We start from the raw sequence: 26,870 nt of genomic DNA, 5'->3' as shown, positions 1-26,870 counted from the left end.
AATTCGGCACATTTTTGATCAAAATGAATCGTGCCACCTAGTGTGCTTGCAGTCATGCACGGGTAACTGTTCAGTGAGTGCAATGACTAACTAAACAAATGAGGTATTAGACTTGAGAGGAAAGACAAAACGGCGGAAAAGTCAGAAAAGCTGAAGTGTGTCTAAACTTCCTGATTACATGACAGAAGTTTGCATTTGTAATGTGACTGTGGGAGGAAAACCAGGTCTTGGAAACAATTTTCTATCCAAGTAGGCATGTCAGTAGTGTTTAAGAGTCTTTATTTACAGTTTTTATTTATAATCTTAGGATTTAGTCTACAATCAGTTAGATTGCTGTAAGATGTGCAATATGTGTCAAAGTTAAGTCTGTGTGGTCGTCCATAATAGGTATACAGGCCTATTAATCCCTTGACGCCTGAATTTGTTTGGAATTAAATAAAAAAACATTTTTTTATTTGTTTTTGCTTTCCAGCTGATGCTAAAATAAAAATAAGTGGAGCCTGTTAATTTATCTATTACACATAGAACAGATGTATAATAATAATACTGACAACAGATATATAATAACTAGGTCCCACTCCAACCGGTCCTACAAGAAACCAGTGCTTGTAAAAGGTTCCGAGGTACGTATTGAATACGCACAAACCGGCATTGGGGGAATGGATACGCTATCTCGGCTGCAGTCTGACTGAAAGTGGTATGTTGCGAATTTGCGACAATAGGCATCAAGGGTTTAAAGCTGGTTAATTGAGGTAATAAGGTAAAGAGGTTTAATTTTTACACAAGATATTAGGAAAAAATCTGCCTAATTTACTCTGCGCTCTGTGAGCAGTACACTGACACTAGCGGCAAACGCACCATGTTGTGTCTTAAAGGCCTTAACTCGTGGTTATACTTTGATTTACATTGTGCACTATTCAAACTGTAAGTCAAAGCAAGAGGTATAACAGGTGTGTGTAATTTTGGAGAGATACTTATTTTCCCCATAGACATTTTATATAGCAACCAAAATACAATCTCACCAACACTTAGAAATATTGGCAAATGAAAATGCAAAAATTGAGACCAAGATTCTTTATTTCCAACCATATTAAACTGGAGTATAAACAATCTAATCACTGCTATTCGCTTAACAGGAGAATTATTTGATCTAGTCCCACAGTGCAGCGTAGCCTCAAATCATGTCACATTTTGTGTGCAACTGTCCTTAAAATTACCTGCGAATGTCTGACCGCAATGAAAAATGTGTCCACTCACAATTACGTGTCAATAGCAACATTATATTTTAGTCTGTGTTGAAACGTAGATGTCATGTTAAAGCCTTATAAATCATGAGCGCAGTCCGATAAGACCTCAGGGCCGCCCGAACCATCCTCAGCTCACACGGTGCATATGTCTCACACCTCTTCTTCCTTTACTTGCCCATAATCCCCTAATGGCTGCACGCTGTTATTTCCCCTGAGGGCCAGTGAGCCGCTCACCGCTGCGGGAATGCATTAAATTCAAGAGTTGTTGACGCACGCTCAACGGAAAGCAATAACCTGCGCAGGGTCATTTTTTTTCCTCCCCCCCATTCCTTTCATTTTCTGAGGTCGAACACAATTGCCTTTTAGTGCTAGTGTGATTATGTTCCGTTTAACATGGGAATTATAAGAATTACACACATAAGTGCAGTGCAGCATGCTGCAACAAGATTAAAAACAGCTGCACTGGGAGGAGGAAAGACACTCAGGACAAGAAGGAAGGAGGGAGATAAACACCCAGAGAGAGGAAACAGATATATCGCGGTACAGTTTTAATAATAATATCTCGCCTTAAACTTTCTGAGGATGAGCTATATTTGAGAATTGCAGTCATCAATCCTGCGCAGGTTACATTTCTTGACTGTTAGCCCTGAATGCCAGGCGATGACCGCTGGCTGTTCAGATTTATATTCTCTGAACAGTTTGCCTCAAGTCTGCTGTTAGGAGCATATATTTTCCACTAACAAGATGCCTCCTTTTACTGGCCACCTGCTGCCACCTGCTAAACACTCCTGGTGTGTGAGATACTGTATATTAAAGGAAATATGCTGAATTGTTTGTGTGTTATACACGCTGAAAGGTCCACAAAGACATTTTTACAATTTGAAGCCCCCAATCTGTGACTTGCACTTTGTGCAATACCATCAATAAACATGGAAGAGGAGGAAAATTGCCCACCACTTACCCTGTTGTGAAATTGGAGAGAATCATTCAGTGAACGCCTGGAGGGTCAAAGTAAAATGAGAGGGGGGGAATCCCTGGTAAAACTGCCCTAAACGGCATAAGCCACGTCCCCTCTGGGCTCTCCTTCAGCCCTGGAGCTCAACAGGGAGCGGCTAAATTAAATGGCTGGTGGAAATGGCTGTAAAAAAAAAAACCTCGCTCCGCTCAATCTGATTTGGACTAACTTAATTATCAGAATCAGAAGAGGAGCCTTTTCAAGCTGCTGGCACAAGACAGTTCATTAAAGACCCATCACCGCTTTGTTACCCCAGCAACTCCCAGGGATCGATGTGTAATGTGCTTTTTGTTTATGGAGACGGAGGGAAAAGGGGAGGAGAGAGGACAAACTAATTGAGCTCCACCAATTATTATCATGATAGCCTCATGACCTGCTCCGTGGCGAGCCGGGCGAGCCGGCACAGCAGAGAGATCCTACCTGTCAGTAATTATAGGTAGATATCCAACTCAGACAACTCAACTGTACATAATTGTCGCCGGCAGATACATTCAAAGGCAACTTTTGTGAACACTGACAGAGCGGTGTCACCAATCCTGTTGGTAGAAAGATGAAATCGTCTATTTCTCTTCTCCTTTGCCTCTATAGACAGTCAATAGAATCTAATGGCAGGTATAATTTAATTTCACAGTCTTCAAACACACACATACACACAAATAGCCCTCTCAGCTGTTAGTCAAAGTAAACAGCACTAATATGGTGCCTCACACAGTAATTACAACCCAATCTGCGGTTTTTCGGCTGATTTTTTTTTCTCCTTTTAATTGCTCCTCTCTCTTTCTATCAGTCCCTTCTTCTTCATCTTCTTACTCTCCCTCCTCCACCCTCCCTCCATCCCAGCCTCCTCACCGTACTGCATTTGAAGAATTAGCTGCACTAACGTAGGCCCTAATTGGCTGTCACTGTGTGCTCGAAAATGTGAAGCCACTTCCTCAATATAATCATGTTTACATGCGAGCGCCGGGTGCCAGACTGCTGGGCTTGTCTCTATTGAGCTTGTTTAGGGAGTAATTTACTGTAAAATTGGCTATGATAGTCAGTCACACAGAGAGAGAAAACGAGAGAGAGAGAAGAACTAGCTCAGCGTAAAATGGGTGTTGTTGAGACACGATGATTTCCTTTGTGTGCAGGTTATTTTTTTTCCCCCCATTCAGAGGAGGGGAGCTGTACTGTAGTATCAACAGAACACGAGCCTCATTATCACCAAATTAACTTAACCGGTTAAATAAAATTGAAACAGACTTTATCTGTGCATTAGAAACACTAACAAATTGCAAAAGATGAATTACAGAACAGTGAGCGCTAGAAACAGACAACATAATCATCTCGCTGGTACATTTGTTTCCACACCACTTCTTTCTCCCGCTTCAATTTATCACGCTAATTGGAGGAAATAAAACACAGCCAAATCAAGATGCGATCTGAAGAAAAACAAAACGATAAAGAAAAAAAAAAAAAGGCTCCAGTTCATCTGTCGCCTCACTTCCACTCAATATAAAAGACCTTGATGGCAAAGCGATCAAATGGGTTACTTCAAATAGAGCAGTCAAGCCTCATCTTTCAACTTTAACAGTATAGGCACAGCTTTCCACGAGTGTCAAGAATATTTCAGATTAAAAGCGTCTTCATTTGGAGGCACGGTGACGGGAGGGCAACTCTCCCCGGAGCACATTCCTTATTTACGGGCCCTGTTAATCCCCATTCCCAGCACAGCGAGGGTTGGGGGTCCACTTGAGGAGTCTACACACTGTGAAGCAGACCTGACATTTTTCTCCTCTAATTGTGTTTTCTTCTCCCTTTGCTTTGGATTGTGTGTGTGCGTGTTTATTTGTTTCAGTTTGTGTCTGTGTGTGTGGCTGTTCAAAAAAGAAAAAAATGTTTTAAAAAATATGTGTGTATCTTGAGTGCACGTGTGCGTTTGTGTGTGCACGTGCGCAGGCATACTTATTCATCTCTCGGTGTGTGTTACAGCAACAGTGTGTATGTTTTTTTTGCCAATTAGGCACTCAATGACAGGACATGTGGTGAAGCAGCTAGCTGGGCTATTCATGGATCAGCAGTTATGGGAGGAAATTTCAAAATACCAACTGGATGCACACTCACACACACTCTCACACACGCACACACACACAGATATTACAAAGAAAGCCACAATAATTTCAAATGCTCAGGATATGAAGTTGATCTTAACAGCTCAGGCGGCAGGATGCTGTCTGTCAGTGCATCATGTGTTGACACAGTTGTCCCTGTCTTGTCCTTAGGATTTGCCAAATTTCTGCAGTTTTGAAATGAGCTACATATATATTTATTCTTGGTGCATTGAGTACATTACTAAGTCATCACCTCTTAGTCTGAAGCCATGGTTCTCTGCTGGAAAATGGTGGATTCCTCCTTCTGGGTTGGGGGTGAGTCGCTGCACCAAGTCAAAGAGTTTAAGTATCCCAAGATCTAGTTCATGACTGATAGAAAATGGGCTGTGAGATGGACAGACGAACTGGTACAGTGCCAGCAGTTATGCAAGCATTGTGCTGGAACATCTGGATGAAGATGGAGCTGACCCAAAAGCAGTTATGGAAATAATGTCCTTACTAGCGGTATTATTTTTTTCAGCAACGGGTAATCGATCTAATTACTATTTTCATTGTTACAACGCTGTTACAGTTACCATTAAATGGGTCGCGTAAACTGAAGTTACTCATTGAGGCTCTTGTCATCCGATTTGGCTCTCAGCCACAGGAGCTGGAAAGCTGGTTTTTTTGGGGTTTTTTGTTTTTTTTTGTTTTAGTGAGAGAGGGACGAGAAAACTGCATAAATGATGATGATTGGCTAAGGTAGAATGAGCTTTCACGCTAAGCCAATCAGAGGCAGTGCTCAGTTTACACACAAACCAAACGCACACACAGCAGTCCCACACACCCAAACTAGCAAAGGTAAGCTGCAGCAATGGCAAGTCTGGAGGGAAAGTTGGCGTTTTTAAAGTGGAAGTACAGACACTACTTTATTCTCCTTGAGGTAAAAGGCAACAACGTACATGTGAAGTGTACATTATGTGTCAGAGCAAAGTGTTTGTCCACATCCACTGTAAGCAACTCTAATCTAATCAAGCATCTCTCAATGGCCCACGCTTCTAGAAAACTAGTGGCCAAAAACACCGTTGTTGACACTGTTGATGATGATAGCAGGCCAGGTATTGCCAACGTGAGCTCCGCTAACAAAGAAGAACACGGAGCCGCCGACCAAGCAGCTAAAGCTGGATTTTTCTGCTCCAGCTTCACAAAAACTTGTAACACAGACTGAACTGAATGGAATGACAGGCAGGTACATTGTTAAGAATATGCTCCCATTATTAACAGTTGACTCAGACTCCTTCAGAGCCCTCATTGGCAAAATACCGGGGAGAGCAGGTGCCGGTCAGCCATGCAGAAAGACATTTTCTAAATATATTGATGCAGAATACGCTAAAATGAATGGCAAGCTCAAAAGGGGATTTGAAGAATTAGAATATGTAACTCTATGCAACTGGCTTGTGAAACCTATTTCGAAAAAGAAATCCAAACTCTTAGACATATTTAAACTAAAAAAAAATAATAATAAATAAATAAATAAATAAATAAATAAATAAATTTAAAAAAAAAAACTAACTCAGTTACTTTTTGGGAGAAGTAACTAGTAACCGTAACTAATTACTTTTTAAAAGTAACATGCCCAATACTGCCCAAAAGGCAAAACTCTCCATCTATTAGTCAATGCACGTTCCTACCCTCACCTATAGTCATGATACAAGTGGGGCAAATGAAGTTTCCTTTGTGAGGTGATTGGTCTCAGTCTTAAAAACAAGGTGAGGAGCTCGGAGTAGAGTTGCTGCTCCTTTGCATCGAGAAGAGCCAGCTGAGGTGGTTTAGGCATCTGATTAGAACATCTCCTGGGTGCCTTCTTTTGGAGGTTTTCTGAGCACATCCATCTGGGAGGAGATCCCAGGATAGGCTCAGAACTTGCTGGAGAGATTAAATATCTCACCTGGCCTGGGAAAACTTGGGATCCCTCAGGAAGAACTGGGAAACATTGTGTCTGGAATGTCTCGCTTAATCTACTGTCACCACAACCTGATTATGAATAAACACAAACAGTGGATGGATAGAAGGATAATTCTCCTCCCCTTCCGCTATCGACGTGCTGGCATTTTCTAAATCTCACTTTGCTGTGGTAAAGAGCAACCTCCAAGCTAGCAATCTGCATGCTAAAAATAACGAGTTCTTACAGATATTTGGATCATGTAATAAGTCAGGCCTGCTCGGTTCTTTCAATACATTGTTGTAAAGATCTACAAAGAATATGTTTACAATATTTGCTGTCGAACAGGCGCATTGTAGTATGATTTCCAACAGGTTATAGTAAACGTTTTACTATTTCCACTATTTCAATATTTTTCAGAGGCACCATCCCTGCATCTTTGCCAACAGCAAAATGATTATGGTTGCAGCCAAACCTTTCTCCAGCGTTAACAGCTGGCTATGTGACACTGGTTGAACTGTGTATTCTAGCTGGGAAATAAAACAACCGACCAAACAACTCAAAAACCATAAAAGAAATACTGCCAATTTCATAAAATCCTAATAGTATATCTAAAATAATTTAGGCTGTGTTTCAAAAGCTTACTGTCAGGAACCTATGCTTTGAGATGAGATGACTAACATTTGAATACAAGTCCCATTGGTAATCACACTGTAATAACCCAGAACTTCCTGTGCTTTGAGAAGACTTCTCAACACCAACCCAATGCCATATACACAGAACCAAGAAAAGTAACACACACACTATACTAGCGAGATAGAGTGAGCATATTTGGGGGCTGAAGCAGTGGGTACAGAGGAGGGAATAGTGCCAGCACAGGTTATTCACCTTTAAAAAAAGGAAAAGTGAAATAAAGTGTTTATTAAATGAGAGTAAAAGTGCAATTTAGGGTCTGTGACATTAAGTTTAAGGGTCACACAAACACAAATTATATAGAAAGCACTAAAGCAAAAACTCTAAGCAAAGCAGTGTTGATCTACAAAAAAATATAAATAAACAAATAATTCATCTATTATCTATACACCGCTCAATCCTCATTAGGGTCGTGGGGTGCTGGAGTCTATCCCAGCTGACTCGGGCGAAGACAGGGGACACCTGGACAGGTCACCAGTCTGTCGCAGGGCTACATACAGACAAACAATCACACTCATATTCACACCTACGGGCAATTTAGAATCATCAATTACCTCAGCATGTTTTTGGACTGTGGGAGGAAGCCGGAGTACCCGGAGAAAACCCACGCATGCACAGGGAGAACATGCAAACTCCATGCAGAAAGATCCCGGGAAAGCCGGGACGCGAACCAGGGATCTTCTAGCTGCAAGGCGAAAGTGCTAACCACTACGCCACTGTGCAGCCCCATAAATAAATAATGAGTGTCTTAATTAAGCTGCCCCTGCAAGCTATATAAAATACACACACGCTGAGTCATATCAACCTTTTATCTATGTTAAAGTCCCTCTCTAAGGGATGAATAAACCCTTAAATACTCATTTCTGTGTATTAAAATTATTTTCATGAAAATAATCCTTTAATGCCTTAAAATGGCTTACGTACATTAGATTCCTTTAGAATATGCAGATTTATTTAGTCTCCAACTCTCCACACCTTGCAGCAGTTCGAGCACACCAGCTCATCTCTGACTCTGATCAAACACTAAAAATACGCAATGCAACACAATGGCTACTGAAGCAATTCAGCCATACATGGGCATATTAAATCACTAGTAGACAAGTAAATGTGATGTGATGACCTGCCATGAAGACCGAGATACACCACTAAAATCAGCCAAGTTAAATCCTATGTCAGCATGTAGAAGAAACAGAATGATATCTTGACTGTCTGCTTTTAAATTTGCCTTCATATTTCAACAAATCAGTTGAAAACCCAGAAGTGGGAACAACTGTGGTCTGTCTTGTTATACAGCAGTTCAGCAGGACCTTCTCACCTGCTACACATTGCTCAAGACCACTCAATCACAGTGATGCAAAATGGTTGATTTTCAGATTTTTAGGCGAGCAGCTTTAACAGGTGTGAATGCTATTCCGTCTGTGAGCAAAGCATTTTTAATGCTTTCATGGTTTCTGACCTTTAAAGTCTTGTTAATGAATTTTCACACATGCAGGTCTAAAAGATTTTATTTTCGTTGAACAATGATGATCCTGTTAACAATCGAGACAACAGAGTCTAATAAAGGTTAATATCTGGTAGTAGTGTGGCTGAATTTTAAGTGAGAGCAAGAAAGGCAGAGGTTGGTGGATGGGTCCAACGCTGATGGAGGACAGAGTCTAAGTCTAGACTTTATAATATAATAGGAAACAGAAGAGGCCACTCGAGAAAACAAAAGGAAGGATGACAGGAACAGATCAAGTGGCATTAGCAGGGACAAGATCTGCACAAGAAACAACAAAGATGAGAAAATACAGGCTGAGAGTGAAACACATTAGAGTCAGCAGACTTAGGCTCTACTATAATAATAAAATCCCATTAGACCATGCACAAATTGATTGGAGACAGCCATACCTGCATTTCTGTAAGAAGAGCAAAGTTGTGTGACATAGTTTGGTGAAATCTAAATTGATGAGAATTAGTGCAACAAGAGTGGTGCATTACCTGTGGATCAGCGTGAATGAATGGAGTGCAGGAGGAGATCCACTATTAGCTACATTAGAGAGAGCACATAAGTGTATAAAACCTTCTTATTTAACGTAAGAGTTCCCTCTTATTCTCTTCCGAGACCCAGCTGAGTAGGGAGCTGCTGCATCTCCATCCTCCATCCATTAAAGCTCTACATGCCCGACGCATGACTGAAAACATCCCGCATGACCTCATCTGAAACTAAGCAAAGTTTGCTGACGGTGAAGTGAAGTTTTTGGCCTTGTATTTCCTTAATGTCATGCAATATTCTTAAGACACTAAATCCAAGATTCTCAGGAGTAAAATGTGCGAGCTAATTAATTCTTATTATAGGTTAAGTCTCTGTTCATGGTAGATGTGTGTGTGTGTGCGTGTGTGTGTGTGTGTGCACCAGAGGAGAGGATTTCATAACCAGATGTAACTTAACAGCAAAAAATCATCTTTTTTCTGCTGCTTTCTCTCTGGAGTTACTGGAACTTAATTATGTTCAAGGTTTTTTTCTTTTTGTTCTTCAATGTGAGGGCATGTGCAGGTGTAGGCAAATGATTGCTTCGACAAATTCTGATTTGTGTTGCGGGTTTTTTTTTTTTTCCTCTCTCTGACTCAGCTGTCCTTTGCTTCCAACTAGATCCGGCATTGCTGGATTCATCACTGAATTGATCAAGAGTGATGACTAATTTGCAAGCGTGACTTTTTGGTGGGTGGCAATTTTACTAATGGCATTAGCAGGCTACTGTACAAAGACGGAGCTGTGCTATTTGATAGATAACTCTGGCAAAATGCCGTCCTGGGCAGCTGCCCATGTTGTCAACACCTAAATCTCTCACTGACATTGTTGCCATGAGGATTTACAAACAATAGCACAAGACATGAAAAAAATGCAGGCATTGGACATGAGCCAGGGTTTCCCAGAACTGTTAAATGCCAACAATCTTCTCTAAAGATATGGTGGTCGGTCATGTGCATTTGGACCAAAATTAAGTGCCCCAAAGTTTCCCTAAATAAGACAAAAGATCATGCTAAAGATCAAGAATGTCCTCTCAAGATGAATGACAAGCATCAGGCATTTTACCAAGTGCCACAAAATGAAATCTATTGAAGAGGCTGTAGTAAAAATGACAACCGAAGAATAAGAGGTCAGGTAATGATACCGAAAAACACAGTCTAGGGACAAACGAGTCAGATGGAAGGAGATCAGTGTTTGCTTTCATTTACTAACCTGGCTGCGTTTTAGTCCGTAATATTTAAATCTTTAAAGCCTCTTTGCTGCTTTGAATCTCTGTTAATACTGACTTTGGGAGCCTGTATTTTATTGTTGTTGTTTACTTTTACACTTGCAGCATGATTTCATAGCAATTTTGACTCACAATACAGTACAGCTGAAATTTGAATTCTCCTCTGAGAAAAAACAAACACCATATTTGAAGCCTCTCTGCACAGGCACAGCTGAGGTGAGTTACCTTAGCTTGATAACACTTATTCCAGTTAACCGTCTGAACCCCGAGCAGTCTGGGAGTGTTTTTGTCACCTTTTTCCTCATTTTTCACTGCACTATAAAGTCATGCACTTCTCTGTAAACAGCGCAGCCATGGTTAGAAGTAAACAGAACTTAAAAATGTGTTTGTGCTGTATGGTACAATTTTAATGCTAGAAATCCTAAGAAAAGAAAAGAATAAGGTTATCATAATGGCACACAAATTTTTATCCTAAGATTGCCACTGTAACGATAAAGAAAAAGAGCCTCTAACCTTAACAAAACCTAAAGTCATTTTAACCTAAACCACAATGCTGCATTCATTTAACTAAAGTCACTATTGTGCCTGAGCCTAATCTGACTGTAATTAGAACATTACCACTTCATATTATTATTATTCATTAGTTCTTAGTTGTTGCTCGGCTCTAATTTTGCTTCCTTTGTTCTTTTTTTTTGCCCTTTAATATCTTATTTTCTAAGTGTTTATTTAATGTCTACTGTTGCACGAAGAGAGAGTAACGAAATTTTGATTCTTGGTATGTCATGTACATATTGAAGAATTGACAATAAAGCTGACTTTGATATCAGGGATTTTTAATACTCTGTAATGGCGACAGTTGATGTTGGACACATTATGTTGTTGTCATTATGTTGTCCATGTATACATACATGCATCCCTCCATCTCATACTCGTGAATATGAGATTTCTTGAACACCTGGAGGGAATTTCTTCAAATTTGGCACAAACGTTCACTTGGACTCAAGGATGAACTGATTTGATTTAGGTAGTCAAAGGTATGTATGTATAAAGGTCACTGTAACCTCACAAAGCAAATCCCTGTTCTTGAAATAGGTATGTAACAGGATAAAATGACGAGCTGATGACATTTTATATCCAAAAGATCAAGATCAAATTCGGACAGACATGGAGGTAGACTGTAACTTGACTTACGGGCGGATGGTGAGGCGAAATGCCACTTTTTTTTCTAAAGTGATTTGTAAAGGCCAATTCATGGCTTCTGCATCTGTGTCCCCAGACAGCTGCAGACTCAGAACAGTGGACTTGCACGTGCTTCTAGACATACTACAATTTGGGTATGTGTATATGCTTCACATGTAAACATTTTGACTTACACTGTAAAAACAATCCTGCAAAAACTTGTGAAAATCTGGAAAAAATAAGTTTTAAAAAAAAAAGGTGGACTGTTGTGACATTCAAAAACTAAAAATCAATCAATCAAATAAAGGAAAATGTAAAATAATTATATTCTCAGCACATTTAAATACAGTTTGATTTTACTCCCAGATACTGCAGAAGAAAGAAGACTTGATGTAGACAATATGTAAAGTTTGGCTTATTTTTTTCGAGTCAACATTTAAAATATTACCATTTTTTTAAATTAATAATTAATTTAATAACACATTGAAAATCTGTCAAATTGACATTTTTCAATCCTTAATATACATATTTGTTCTTTCAAACAAGTATACTACAATTTGGGGTATGTGTATGTGTTTTACATACAAAATTTTTGACTTGCACTGTAAAAACAATCCCATATTGTGACATTGACTAACAAAAAATCTGTGGAAATAATAGTAAATATCTGTAAAATAATTCTATTTTTAGCGAATTTACATACAGTTTGACTTTACAGCCAGACATCGTAGAAGAAAATTTTTGGTGTGGACACTATGTATAGTTTTGTTTACATTTACAATTATTTTATAAACTAGACAATCTCTGTAGTTTTACCACACATTGAAAATCTGTCAAACTAAATTTTTAAAAAAGGATTTAACATTTTTCAATCCTTAATACACATGCTTGTCCTTTCAAACATACATACTACAATTTGAGGTATGAAAACTCATGATGGTGAGCTGACAGTAAGAAGAGATGCTTTCTTTTTTGTGCTTGACTGGACAATCTGCAAAAGAAAACTGTGTGCAACCGCTTAAACAGAAGAGTGTCCAGTTCACCTTTCATGCACAGTAGTTGCAATAGCGTTGCATACAGTCCTCGTAGTTTCAAATTTAGGGCTGCACTGAGATGTCATGGGTGTGTCAAGTTAACATCATACATCTTGTGGACACGTAGACCTTAAAGTCATTCACTGGCCTGAATAATCTTGAAAGGCAAGACAAAATAATCTAAAAACACGATGTCTTGTTCTAAAACAAATAGAAAACCAACATGTCATTTAATTTGGAGCACAAAGGAACACTAAACTTAAGACTGCTGGTCTTCACACACCAATTAAAATAAATCCTTTATTCAAGCACACGACAGCCAAGGAAGACTTTGAGTGTGTAAGTGCTGTTTTAAAGAAAAAGACTGTTTTCTTGGCAGATAAAATCTCTGCACAACTTATTTTGCAGTATGAAAACTGTTAAAGGGCTCCAATTTTTGTGTGTCCAAAAACACACCATAAAGTGAGGAAACAGTTTCACCTCTTTTCTTCAATAAACAGTAAACTGATTAAAGATATGACTGGCCATAGGATTGGTTGCATCTCTTTAAATGTGGAGAAAAAAGAAAACTGTGGGCAAAGAAATGAGAGAAAAGATGCTGCAATTTAAGAAAATGTGACGAGCAGAGGAACACAGAGCAGATAAGACACGAGTCAAGAGGGATGAACAAGAAAAAGATGTGGTGGGTTGAACAGAATGAAGATCACTCCTCTTCAGTGTCAGTGTCTGGATTAAAGTAAAATGTGTTGGGAGAGTAAAATGTGTTTCATGCTCAGTGTTTTTCTCTTATTTATTTTGGATGTGAAACTCATCTCTCCAATCCAGAGTGGGTCCTGTGAGCGGTAATGGTCACCCAGCGGACCGAATGTGCACTAAGTCACCTCTTCCTCGATCAATCATCTTAGCCGTCCTCTCCTGAAGTGCTGCCATATGGCATCCCTGCCTCTCTTCTCTCACTCCGTCTCTCTGTCCTGGCAAATTTCTCACCTCCTTGCTTTCACCCTCCCTTTCTTCCCGCCTCTCCACCTTCTTTGTTCATCTGGTTACTCCATCTCAGTCCCTTTCTCGCCTTTTCTTTCCCTTCCATCACCTGGACACACAGATGTACATACAAGGACTCACACCTTTCCCAGCTTGCCCTCCTGCCACTGATGTTTCCGAGCCAAATCTGTGAATGACCGAGAGCTTTGCCAGTGGACACGACACCTCTCCTTCTTTCTCCTTCCCATGTCTGTCTCTACTTTTTTCTCACCTGTCTCGGCTCTGTTGAATCTGACGTGTTGGGATCATACAACAGCAAGAGAACAAAAGATTTAGAAAACAGCTACTTAAATGTGTGGACTTAGGTTGCTGTATTAATACACAGTGGATGTGTTTGTAAGATTTCAAAATCATGACAAAAAAAACCCAACAACAACACAGAATTAAACCTAAAAACAAAGATTCTGCTCAATCATTAACTATCAATGTTGCACTGACTGGTGATAAGGTTGAGTGTCCTGGATAATTGGACATTACTACTGCAGAGTTTGCACTGTTGTGTTGAATACAATGATAGCCATAATCTACTGTACTAGCTGCACTACTGCTGTGGAGAAGAAACCAGTCAGGTGTTTTTCTACTGCACAATAAAGGTTTGGAAATGTACTACCCGCCTGTCATCAAACATTGCTGACGCAGACAGTAAACAGGACATTTATTGTGGATAAATCAGCCCATTCTCATTCCCAAATCACCTGTTTTGTCAAATTTTCTTGCAGCTCAGAGATGTTCAGAAGGTGTCTTCATTATAAATATTCGATGTGAACGTATGTGTAGAAGTTTTTTCACTCAAAAAAGAGGCTCATAAAGACATTAGAGGGGTGGAAGTGGTATAAGTCACAAGGCTTTCATCCTGTGAAAATACCAGAAAGCAGCAAAAAGCATCTCTATAGACACATATATACAACCAAACACTTTTAAAGAATTTTTTTACAGTATAGTTTCATTTTACTTTGTGACTTCAGTTTGATTACTCAGTGTAAGGTCACATTCAGCTACCAAAAAGATATGGTTAAGGTTTACGAAAACATTATCATTTGGGTTCAAATATAGCTTTTTAGAACATTAAACATGTGTTTAAGGTCAAGCTTTTAGTTACCTAAAAGGAGCAACAGTGAGGACACCAGCAGAAAGCATCAGGCATCAGTCTCTTGCCGTCTGTTACAGATGTTCACTGTTTATTCTAATGGCTCATCAGACTACATTGCAATTTCTCAAATGATGCTAAGGGGTCCTAACAAAGTGACAAAATGTGACCAGTTGAAAATGAGACCAACCTGGGTGCCCTTAACGACATTACTACATAATTTAATTACTAAAAAAATGACATGACTATTGCTACAAAGTTATTAAAACAATTCTATTACAAGACTTAAAAATATGAGGAAGGTGTGCATAATATCATTGACCAAACATGACACGCAGACATAATTGTGTATTTGCATTCCCTGTGTCTCTCTCTGTCTCTCTTTGTCCCAAATCCAGCTGACCAGTCTGGATTCCTGTCCAAGCGACACACCTGCTGGATGCCACAAAACACATTAGTTTGGTGTGAGAGCCTCTCAGTGCAGCCCTCCACTCCTCTCCTCTACACTCCACTCTGCTCTCATTTCATCTCCACTCCTCTCATGTAGCATCTCCTGCTGTAGTTTTTTCCCTCCCTCTCTCTCTACTATCCCTTTCCTTTCACTATTTTCTCCACAACTGTAGTGTCCAAGTCCAGTCTCAGTCTCTTGATATTTTTCCCATTATCCCACAGTGCCATAAGCCTCTTCTACTGCTGGTCTTGACTTGTCTTTATCATAGTGAGATTTAGCTTTTCACATGGTCTGGAATCGTCTTCTTCTTCTTGTACTGGGATCAACGAGCACCTTTTGTGTCCTTCCAAATAAACCAGTAACTAGGATGTGATGCTAACAAAAGATGCTAAGCTACCAATGCTACACACCAGAGACTTTAGAAAAAAATAACTTATTACAAATAGTAACTTACATTTATGCTAAGTTGGGATCAATCGAAATGGCAGTTATAGGGTCGATAACAACGCCAAGTAGAAAGGCAGATAACCGATATTTGACACGCGTAGACAGTAAATGTAATGTTTTAACAGCAAATAATGGGAGAGAACCTGTCAATCATAACTACACTTCTTCATTAATAAGGGTGACTATAAGTGAATATGTAAAATAGAAATAGGAGTGATTAAATTAGGACTCTCTCCTCTGTTTATGTGGGATCTACTGAGATTGATCACTTTGTCTCCTGTAGTTACATCTACTGTTCTCTATTTTCTTAATCTTTAACTGTTCTGTCACTTTTATTTCCCACTGAGATGCATATATTATCTTATTGTTTTCCAGACTCTGTTTCAGGTTAATCTGTAGGCCTTCTGACTTAGCCACTAGCTGTTAGCATAGCCTTAGCTGCTGTGAGAGAAGCTAATTTCCTGGTTTGTGTTTCTTGTTCAGTTTTTGCTGCTTGAGAGACATTTCTGAGGCCACAGAGTGATGACAGACAGAGAGAGGAGACTGCATCAGACCTGAAGTAGCACATTTAATTTTTCAATAATTCGTCAATGAAAATACAGATACCGATAATCTGAAAAATGACAAATATTGGGCACGATAAGTTGCCAGGCCGATAATCAGTCTATCTCTTACAAGGTGACCTCTGAACTTGTGGACATTGCATTGGAGGTTTAGAGGCACAAGTAGGCTAGTTATCTCAGTCTTTGTCCATCCAATTCATCACTTTATAAAAGCGAGGTAAGTGTGTCTTACAGGTTGACTTAAAAAAAAAAAAAAAAAACAGCAGCAGTCTTCTTATGAGAAGAAAAAATACATATTTTTTGCCAATTAAAGACAAAAAACAGCATACAATTGTGTTCTAAAACTGGATGAATTACAAATGCAGTTAATTTTTGGATTTAAAAAAAGAATACAACTACAACTAGTACAGCAAAATGATGAAAATGTCTCTTTAGTATTGCGCAACCAGTAAGTGATGCTAATAAAAGATGCCAATATACCAATATTAGGTATCAGAAGACTTGAGCAATTAAAAAATCCTCATTCATTTCAAATATTTATTCATATTTATGTTACGTGATGGTGTCCTCTGAACTGGTAGACGGAGTACTGGAGGTTTGGAAGCACAGGTGGTCTGGTTATCCCAATCTTTGTCCATCCAATTAAATCACTTTACAACATCAGACATCTGTATGTCCTCATCTTCCATTTTTACACTCGTACCAGTTTCTCATTACATTTTCTGAAACATTCTGATCTTTCTCGTTGACAGACGCCTTCGCCAAAATCAGAATCCAGTCTCCCAAGATGAGCTTCCACGCTCAGATCAGCATCCACAGCCTCCATTACTGTTCCAAGTTTGGCCCTTATTAGTGGTTTTTGAGAATCTTCTGCTCATTACGGCTCATAGACATCTGTTTATTAAAACAGTCACTGGAAATGATCTCTGTAAGTTTCTGCCTTTAAATAGAAATATACGGATTTTTGGTGGTCGCACACAATGCAAAGTACCATCAATATGAACTCTGCATTGTGTTTTTAATAGAAACTATCCATGATATTACTTTTGAGAGCATCCTTAATGAGTAAAACTGTTCTTTATATTACAGATATGTTTGTTCCTGAAGCAAAGCATACATTGATTAAATATCATCAGAGGTCCATGATGTATATTTTAGTTCAAGGGAGAAAAAAAAAAAAAGCCATTAGCAACCTTTTTGCTTAGTCTTTCTTTTGTTGAATTAAATCACACTTTTGTTTGATTAATTGTACATACCTAACACATCTTCCCCTGCAGCACTTTAGGATTGAATATGTCTATTTTTGTCAGGGGCTTCAAGTTTTTATGCAACTGCTGAAATCTTAAGGGCTGCATTTGTTTTCATCGAGCTATGGCACAGAATGAGAATTTTTATTTTCTGTTTTTACACCATTTTAGTTAATACATAATTTACTGTCAAACAGCTGGAGGCTACAAAAAGAAACAAAAGGAATGTACGCTTGCAAAGCATGCAAGTATTTCATTGCATAGTTGAATACTAATAAATTACTAAAACTAAACATGCACGACTATGTGTGTTAAACTGAGCTCAACATCTGCTGAACACACAAGCTGACATCACATTGCAATATCTTATCATATATTACATTACCATTGCTAGCCACAGACACTACTTGCATGTGTTGTCACAGTCTTGCATTGTACAGAACTGAAAGATTCTGTAAGCAACCTGCTGCAGAAAAAAAATGACAAGAGATACATGAAAGCTATGGAGTTTCCAGCCACACCTGCAAAGCACTGGAGGTCTGCTCTGATGTTTTACTTTTGTCCGCTGCAAAATCTTTATATATATATATATATATATATATATATATATATATATATATATATATATATATATATATATATATATATATATATATATATATATATATATATATATATAAACTGAACTGTGTAAAAAAAAAAAACAAACAACCAAAACTAATAGATTGAGACAGCAATCTCCTTATGAAAAGAAAAGTGATATACAGTGATATACCCTTGTCTGTCGTGGAGGTTATGTTACAGAAACCCCCCCCCCCCCCACGCAATAGACAAAAATCGGCAAAGTAGCGACAATATTTCATTACTTATATATATTTTAAGGCTTTATAAACCCTCCCCACACACCGCACGTCGCTGAACCAATCAGAGCCCAGCGCTGTACACTACGAGTTTTATTTCGATTAAATATTCTTTTAATATGTTCTATTAATTATCTCATATCTTTTTTGTATTGTTTGCAGTTTTTTAGGGTAGAAAAATGCTTATTTTACCAGTAAAATAATGCAGCGATTGAAGAGCTGGTCGTCATTATTGTGGTTTATGTTAGTGTTACAGTGTTAATAGTGTTTGTCTTTTATTGTGTTTTTGTGCTTTAGTCAGCCTAGTTAGTTTAGTTAAGTGTTCTGTTGTCAGGACCGTGAGTTTAAAGTGTGTTTGATGACTTCCTGCCACATTTTCATAAGCACTATTCTCTGTTTGTGTCAAAATAAAAGCATCTGCCAGTTGTAGAGTGCATACAGGGCAGATATCCTTTCTCCAGAGTCATTCTTCAACGCAGCTCGCCACAATATGAAATACCTAAAAATACCTATTTACCTCATAATCCCCGATATAGCGAAAAATCTGTGATACCAAATGTAATTTCAAAATCCGCGATACAGTGAAACCACGAAAAGTGAACGGCGATATGACGAGGGACCACTGTATTACTTGCCAGCTAAAGATAAAATAGCATGCAACTGTGTTTCAAAGTTTGGATAAATTACACATTTTGTTATCATTTATCGTAACAGACATAAATACAACTCCTGTATGCACAAGACTGTCCCAACGCGGTTTCCATCCTTCTTACACATGCACAGTTTTGAATATCGTACAATCGGTCATTTAATTTGACGTCAGAGTTGAAAAGCTGTGAACTGCTAGCTTAACTCACGCTGTTGAATGACTGAAACTAACCCTAACAAGTCTGGATGACTTGTTGATCAGAAAACAAGTCTACTTCTCTTCTTGATCCGTTCTTAGACCCAAATCAGGTGTTTTTTGATACCTGCATTTGTGAAATAGCATTCCTCAGTCAAACTCCTGCATTTTACCTATCCATACTTAGATGCATGAATATATTTGGGCTGAATCTGGCAAAATGGCAAATTTAAATGAGACAGGATTTGGGCTGCGATGAGGCCTTGTGTCTGGACAAATTCAGGTTGCAAGGAGTCTTAGTATTTTACATGAACAAAAATTCTCGGAAATATATAACACAACTTTGCGGTTGGACTGATTAAAATTTTTGTAATGGCTATAATGATAATTTGGTATTGAAAGAAATTTTAAAAATGATCACTCAATTGGATTCACGTTTAGGGAAAAACATTCTGTTCATTCATCAATCTGTTTCATCAGAAAGGTGCCTATGCTACCTGGTCATTGTCAAATATCATCTCCACAAACAGTCCCAAAAACTAGTATATTTAATTCAGATATTGCAAAATTCCAATTGGTGCTAAGAAGTATGTCACCATATTCTTCTATTTGAGTCCTGCCCATTTCAAGGCAGCAAGGAGAACACAGATAAAAACAGTGCAGACAGACTTCTGACGTGTAATGACACACATTTTTCCAACCTTGACAATAATTTAAAGGGTCATCTCAAAACATGACAAAAGTTAGTTTTTTCCTGTAATTTGATTCAAAAAGTAGCACTTTAATATACTCAGAATTCCTTAGACAAAGTGAAATAATCCAAACCTTTAAATAAAATTTTAAAAAACTCTTGATGATTATGGCTTACAGCTCATGAAAAATCCAGTAGATTCCTGCATTAATGGGACATGGCATGGAGAGCCACGCCCCCTCACACTGCCCTCCTCTAGCGGGAAATTACTGCATCACGCACCTCCAAATTTTTCTAACAACACAGAGACACGTGGAAAACGCACAGTCGATGAGAAAACATGGCAGAACAAGAGCTCCGAGCAGCAGAAGTTCAGAAATACTGGCATTTATACGATTCATCACACAGAGATCAACGTGATAACAGGGTCATGAGCAATTCATGGCATGAAATTAAAACTAACTGCTGAAATGCAGCTATTTGGTAAAATGCCACGTTGAAAGTGGTGAAGACGATGGCAAACTTTTTCTGCTCTAGTTTAGTACCGTGGTAGACGTGTGTTTACGATACACTGCGCCCTGCAGTTTTGGGAGCAGACAATAAAAGTCGACATCTATGTATTATAAATCCTTATAATACTTTTGTTTGGTCTTACATAATCTAATATTTTTATGCTACAAGATCAAGTTTAAGTTTTTAAATAAAATCATGATTTATTTTTTTATTTATTTTTTTATGTACCAGTATAGGGTCGCATTATTTGCAGTAAAAAGCTGGTTGAGAAAATGGGTTTTCAATACCTTAAGACAATGCATAAATTGGTGACTCAGTTAGGCCCTGGTAAGTGTGTGTTACATGTAGACTGTTCAGGCAAATTTCAGCATTTTGGGAAGTTTTATAGATAGATTGTTTTGCAGAGTGTGAAGCATTGAGTCATTGCAGGAAAACATTTTGATCACCAGAGCCCTAACAATCAATCTTAAAGAAATTTGTTGTTCTTCTCAGAGTGAATACAAGATGAGTGCAACCCTAAGAGTCATAGTTGGAATAGACAACGCATCCAAACTGACTCTTCCCACTGGAATACCGGATTCAACAGAGGACCTGAAGCAAGAGATTACAAGACTATTTAACTTGTCAGGAAATTTCAGACTGCAGTACAGAGACAAAGACTTTGACAATGAGTTTGTGAACTTGTCAAGTGCTGCAGAATTAAAATAATTTACTTGCCCCGTAGGTCAGGCACTAGTCCTCACCATACTGCTCCACATCAAGATTAGATTTTGATTGCCCTTCTTCATCGTTGGCAGACACAGGCATACTTTCCTCCCCTGAATCTACATCTTCAGGGTCATCCCTTAGGTCTCAGCGCTATGGCCCCAAACCTTTCCAATACCTCAGTTCAGTTATGAGATAGAGGTTCAGCTGGAGAAGGCCAATCAGGCCCTTCACAACAGCGACACTCTTCTGAATCCAAGCACCAAACTCAAGTCTGATATCGTAGAGGGTTTGGGATCAGAAATTACCAAAGACAAAATGTATCCCTCGAATGAAGATATTGATGATCTGGCTCTAGTAACAAAAGGAGCAAGGGTCAGTCTCAGGTCATTACGGATTGAAAATAAGCCTAAAGTACAAAATGGCCAACCACCACATTAGACTGCGGAACACTGGATGCCCAGAATTGAGCATAAATGAAGCCAAAGACAATCATGGGACAACAGGCAAAGGTCCCGATGCAGTGAAAAAGCCACGAAAGCAGAGATCAATTACTGTCCTGATTATCCCTCAGGGGAAACAAAAGAAAGTCTTTAGCCAGAAAGACAAGCACTTTTATTAGAGGTAAAGTAAAGGAACCAACCGCTGAGAGCGAGGTAATGTAACGATTATTGATGTGTATTTAATACATGTTATATGTTTATACATGTAGCAGCCAATAATTTCATTTGAAAGTCTTGATTTGCTAACCCCTATAAATAAGAATAAATGATTCCCCTTTTCGCACCGCATGAGCTATTGAGTATAACACCGTTTTTCAGCTGAAAATTTAATTTTGCATCTCTGTATTGTGTTTCAGGTACATGCAGAATTCATCTGCATCACCACTGTTCCCTATGCTGTCCACATTCATGTCCAAACTGGATCAGTAATCCAACCAGTTCATGAAGGTGGTTAGAAAGAATGGTGGAGCAGCAGGACACAAGATAAGCATGATCATGGCATCCATGGAGAAGGCAGGGAGTTCTATGAAATGGTTGCGTTTGGGCCTTTGCTCGTGTGTCACCATCTTTATCACTCTTTCCATCATGTATGCATGCCACTACAAATCTCTGTCCCCGTTTGGTTCCCTGATTCTTTTTGGGTGCTGTACTTGTTCTTGTACAGATAATGAGAACATGGTATATATTTTTTTATTATGCGTACATCCTGAAAGTTTGTTTGCCCCTCACAAAACTGTACTGTTGAAACACAACAACAATGTGTCCTCAAAGCACTTTGTGAGTACCTCAGTGAAAATCCTGAAAGCTTCATGAAGGACTATGTGGTAAGTTGGCAGATACAGACATACTGCATGACAGTGCTGGAAAGCTCCCCAACATAACTCTTGAAGGCACCATCGAAGGATGCAAGAGGAAGGCAGAGAGGTAAATGGAGTGATGACATCGAGGTGAAGTGCAACACAGTCATACACTGAAGCAAAGAGAGCAGTGGAGAATAGACACAAACGGAGATCTATGGTGGCCAGCCTTCGGAACGAAGACGGCACATGATGATGATGGTAAGTTTCAACATACAGTATGAACCATAGCCCAACAAATACCTTTTATCTGAGTTTTGCAAATTGTTATGGTATCTTTTACAACTGTGTGAAAATTAACCCTTTGTGCCTCACCAATGATATTTATGACTTTTTATTTTCTTGATCATTTAAGCTGTGTTCATGCATATGGCATCAAATTATCTTGTAATATTCATTTTAACATATATATTTTTTATTTGAACCAATCACTTATAACTAGTCCATAATATACTGTATGGACAAAATTGTTCATCTAAAGCTGTTAAGGACAAAAATGTCCACATTAAAACCCAGTATGACTAAATTGTGTTGTTTAAGATTAACTGACACTGATTATAACATGTGGCAGTCCAATTTCTCTTCAACACATTTTCATTAATGCTTTATTCTAATCCCATTTTGAGGCTGCTGAACCTGGTACAATGAGAGGAATGGAGGAAAAGGTCATGGAAATCTAGGTTATCCAACATGAGGGAGCAGAGCCCACAGAGCCGCCTGAGGGTGTTGGCATCATAATCGAGGGAGCTGAAGTGTTGCAAGATCTGAGAGACATGGCAAACGAGTGTGCATCCCTGCTTGGCCTGATCTACAGTTTAAACCTCAGCTACCCCAAAGACCTGAGACACATGCTAGAATTTTTTCAGAAAGTGTTAACGGAGTTGGATGGCAACAGACTTTCCACAAAGGTGCAGATCCTCAAGAACTGATTACATGAGTAATCCTGCATGCAGTACACAACTAACTAAAGTGACTATTGCATTTAAAACTGAGAAAACTGTACAGGCACTTGTAGTGCTTCTTTATTCTGCAACAGGGTTTCTGCACGTTGGGATGCAGTTTTGCTAGAGCGTCCATCCTAGGTGTATTTTCCTAAGCAGGGAATTTCTTCTGTCCCCTGCCTCTCTCTCCCAGGCAAAGACCTGCCCATTCTCAGAAGGGTTGTGCATGGACTGCAGTTATAAACTAGGAAGCTGTTGATCATAGGAACTGGCGACCGGTTAACATTACTAAGTTAAGTAAAAATGATGTTTCATTTCTTTGACTGCAGTCTGTAATACTAATAAAAGATGTTAAGTTACCAATATTATATAAGTATCAGGAGATTTCAGGAATGGCAGGAGCCTTAAAGATGGATAACAATAATGCAATACATGCAACAGAGCTGCTGCATAAACAACAGGTTATTTTGGGGTTTGCAGGATTACACCCCAACATTCAGTAAAATTAATAAGTTAAAAAAAAAAACAAATTGCGAGCAAATTATTGATGCAAAGTCCAAACAATTTTCTTAACCAAAAGTCACAAGTCGATTAATCACAAAAGCAAATTAGGCACTGTGGCCATCTTTACATATGCTGAAAATCCGTTTTGAACAACAGATTCCTGATGTTTACTGCAAAATCAGCTCATCCTTATAAACATATAAGCACATGAATGCTGTCCCAGTAACTTTGGGTTTGTTTTCTACAAAAGAACACTGGCTAGAAGGCATTAAACTGCTCCAAAAATCTCTGTCATTGTGGCCCACTGCTAGTAAAACTCTCAGAATAGTCTTGGCCACATCCATCCACAACAATCAAATTTCAAACACAGCACAACTGATGTAACCATTGCAAAAGTATACACTTAACAATTTGGATTTGAACATTAACATTCTCATGCAACAGCCTGTAGTTACAGCGAACACCTCTTTCGGTGGCTACACAGCAAACAAACTATACTTTTCAATGCTATTAAATGGGAAGAAACGCCATCTGGTGGTGCAACTAGGTGCTACAGCAAATCTGTAACACGTTGAAATACCTGTCCCTTGTCTTTTCCCTTATCAGGTAACATATTCTTAAATCAGTTAAACTAATAATTTCAATTAACTGATAACCGGTGAATAATTAACACCCTTAGTATGTGTTCATCTCATGTATGTGAGAGTACAGTTAGATCTTACCTCACTTCAGGCATGGAGGTTGAAGGGCTCAGTTCCATACAGGCTCCGCTCGCCATTCTTGAAACGGAAAGAAGCCAATCTTCTATGGGACTCTGCAGAAAACCTCCAGGGTTTCTCCTTATATCTTCTGTCCTACAAATACAGTCAAAGTCAAATTACACTTAAGCTTTAAGTTGACCCATGAACTTTACTCACCACAGAATAAAACCTGAAGGCAATATGCTTTATGGACTGTTTTTAATTCTGTTGAACAATTGTTTAATTCCATCCATGGCCATTCTGAAAACCAAATGTCCATATGTGTTTTTAAGGACCAAAGACCTTTAAACACAGATGCATACACAGTTCTAAAAATACTACAATATTGAGTATATATTTTGTGAAAGGCTGGCTGTAACTTGGCGCTTTGTAAAAGGATGTAGCAGCTAATTACAGACTGGGCTGAGGCACCTTGTCAATGTGATTATTCATGAGGTGTGTCGAGCACAGTGGGTGGACATAGCACTGCATCTCTGAAAAATTACTGTTTGGGCATCATTGGCGGTAACTATGTACCCTGAAAGTCAGGCATCGACTATTTCAATTACAGCTCCTTAAATGATAGAGAATCTCATCGCACTCCTCATAATAAGTGTTTGTTTATGAGCATTATATTTTTTTTCTAGAGCATGTGCAGTCCGTGCGCTTGCAGCGTAGACAGTTTCCATGACCACAGATTTTGTGCTGCATGTGGATGTCTACGAGGGGTTCAGATATGGGTGGGTGACAGAACCTACTTGTGCAGACCCTTGTGGACACAAGTGCAGGTAAAGAATGAATTTGCCTTTTTACATAAAGCAGTAGCACAGTCAAGGCAGCTAAATTAACACATGCACAGCTTTACAAACATGGACACAAATAGTCTTGCAAATAGATGACATCTGGGTTACTCAGTCCCTAACCACGGTGAAAACAAACCAGAAATGCAGAAAATGTAAGTTTTTCACTACTAAACTCGTCACCATCGTGTCTAAAAGTTTTGAGACGGTATACTGCACATCTGATAACATGCAGGAGAAAAGATTTCTTTTAACAAGTTGCAAAAGATCTCTACTGGAACAAACTGTGCATACCCATGCTGTATACCATGCTGCTTATTCACTTCTGGTTAGATACTAGGCTGCATTTCATTGTCTTATCACTTTACTCCATGAGAATAAAGTTTAACCTAATCTAATTCAATCCAGAACAAAGGTGTGTTCAAGTGAAGTCAACCCGCAGAACACCTTCCATATTTTGAATACAGCTTCACAGTTAGATCTAGCTTAATTTTACCTACCTAAACATTCACATGTGATGATTTAATATGACTACAGCGTTACCAGTTACTGCAACACATTCTAGCAAAATCTGTGCAAGTATTGTGAGTTATGTTTGCAATAGACTTACACCTAGGAGTCAGATATCGATAACCAACCATTGTTGCTTTAGAACTTGTAAAATGTTGATTATATTTGTCAAAAAATATTTCAATTTTATTTATATGCAGCTGCAAATACAGTTGCAAGTAGGCTGAATCTGACATGTGACACATAAGGTGGTACCTTGAATATAGATTCACAGTTAGACAAAACTTTATTTTATCTCCCCATATATCATATATTTGCATATAATGAGCCACATCCTTCCATAACCTTTGCTGGTATTCTTAGCAGTTTGTCATCAGTCACATTTTAACCAACTTGGTTTTATTTCTGGACTTGTGAAATGCTAATTACAGCTGCAGGTAAATATAAAAATGTATTATAAATGTTCCAAGTAGACAGAGTTTACTTAATACATGAAGCAATAACAAATTTAAAGGAGTAAAATTAGCTCATGTATGCGTTTTTATAGCAGAAAAATCAAATAATTATCAAATATTGAAGTCTAGCAAATACAACACTATACAGAACGCATGTTTATTATTTTTCTCTCAACTCAGAACACATTCAGTTTGTCAGCTTGCTAACGCAATTAGCATGAGTCAAGGTAGAAGCACGTTGTGATAATTAGCAGTTCGGCTAGCATTTTTAGCTCGCTAATGCCTTTAGCGTAAGTAAACCGGGTTAACAACACCACAGTTTGGCATAGCGTTTAAAGAAGTAACTCACCTGTGCACAGTGTCACATTTTAGAAGAGAAAACAGCGACAAAGGTTTAGGCGAAAACTAGGCTAACTGTTAGCCGCCACAAAACCCATGTGGCTGGAGTTACTGTGGCCTTCAACCTTGATAGCGCATCCCTAGGAAACACCCAGAGGCGGGACAAACCACCTTATTGGTTATTCTGAAGGAAGTTACGTCAATAATTGGCAGATAATTAAATTTATAAAGCATATTATTAATTTCCGTGTAGAATAAACCAGGACAAGGTGAAAGAAAAGTGATTTTGAGGTAAGATGGCAGAATATCCTGAGAGAACAAAATAAGAGTCTGTGTTTTGTTTTTAGTTGTTTT

The 26,870-nt window shown here is 38.7% G+C and overlaps 1 long non-coding RNA gene across 1 annotated transcript in view; it reads right to left on the bottom strand.

Annotated features, from left to right (window-relative positions):
* LOC111577630 (uncharacterized) overlaps nt 1–26,651 on the bottom strand; it is a 171,485-nt gene extending 144,834 nt beyond the window's left edge. The window contains exons 1-2 of the long non-coding RNA XR_002746941.2: nt 26,527–26,651; nt 24,395–24,526 (exon numbers count right to left, since the gene is read on the bottom strand). This is a non-coding gene — a long non-coding RNA (uncharacterized LOC111577630). The remainder of the gene's footprint in view (nt 1–24,394; nt 24,527–26,526) is intronic.
* Between the last annotated feature and the right edge of the window lie 219 nt (nt 26,652–26,870).

This window comes from Amphiprion ocellaris, chromosome 3 (genome assembly GCF_022539595.1).
Source record: "Amphiprion ocellaris isolate individual 3 ecotype Okinawa chromosome 3, ASM2253959v1, whole genome shotgun sequence".
Taxonomy (NCBI): Eukaryota; Metazoa; Chordata; class Actinopteri; family Pomacentridae; genus Amphiprion; species Amphiprion ocellaris.
Note: the sequence above shows the minus strand (reverse complement) of the source record. Positions and strands in the feature narration are given on the sequence as shown.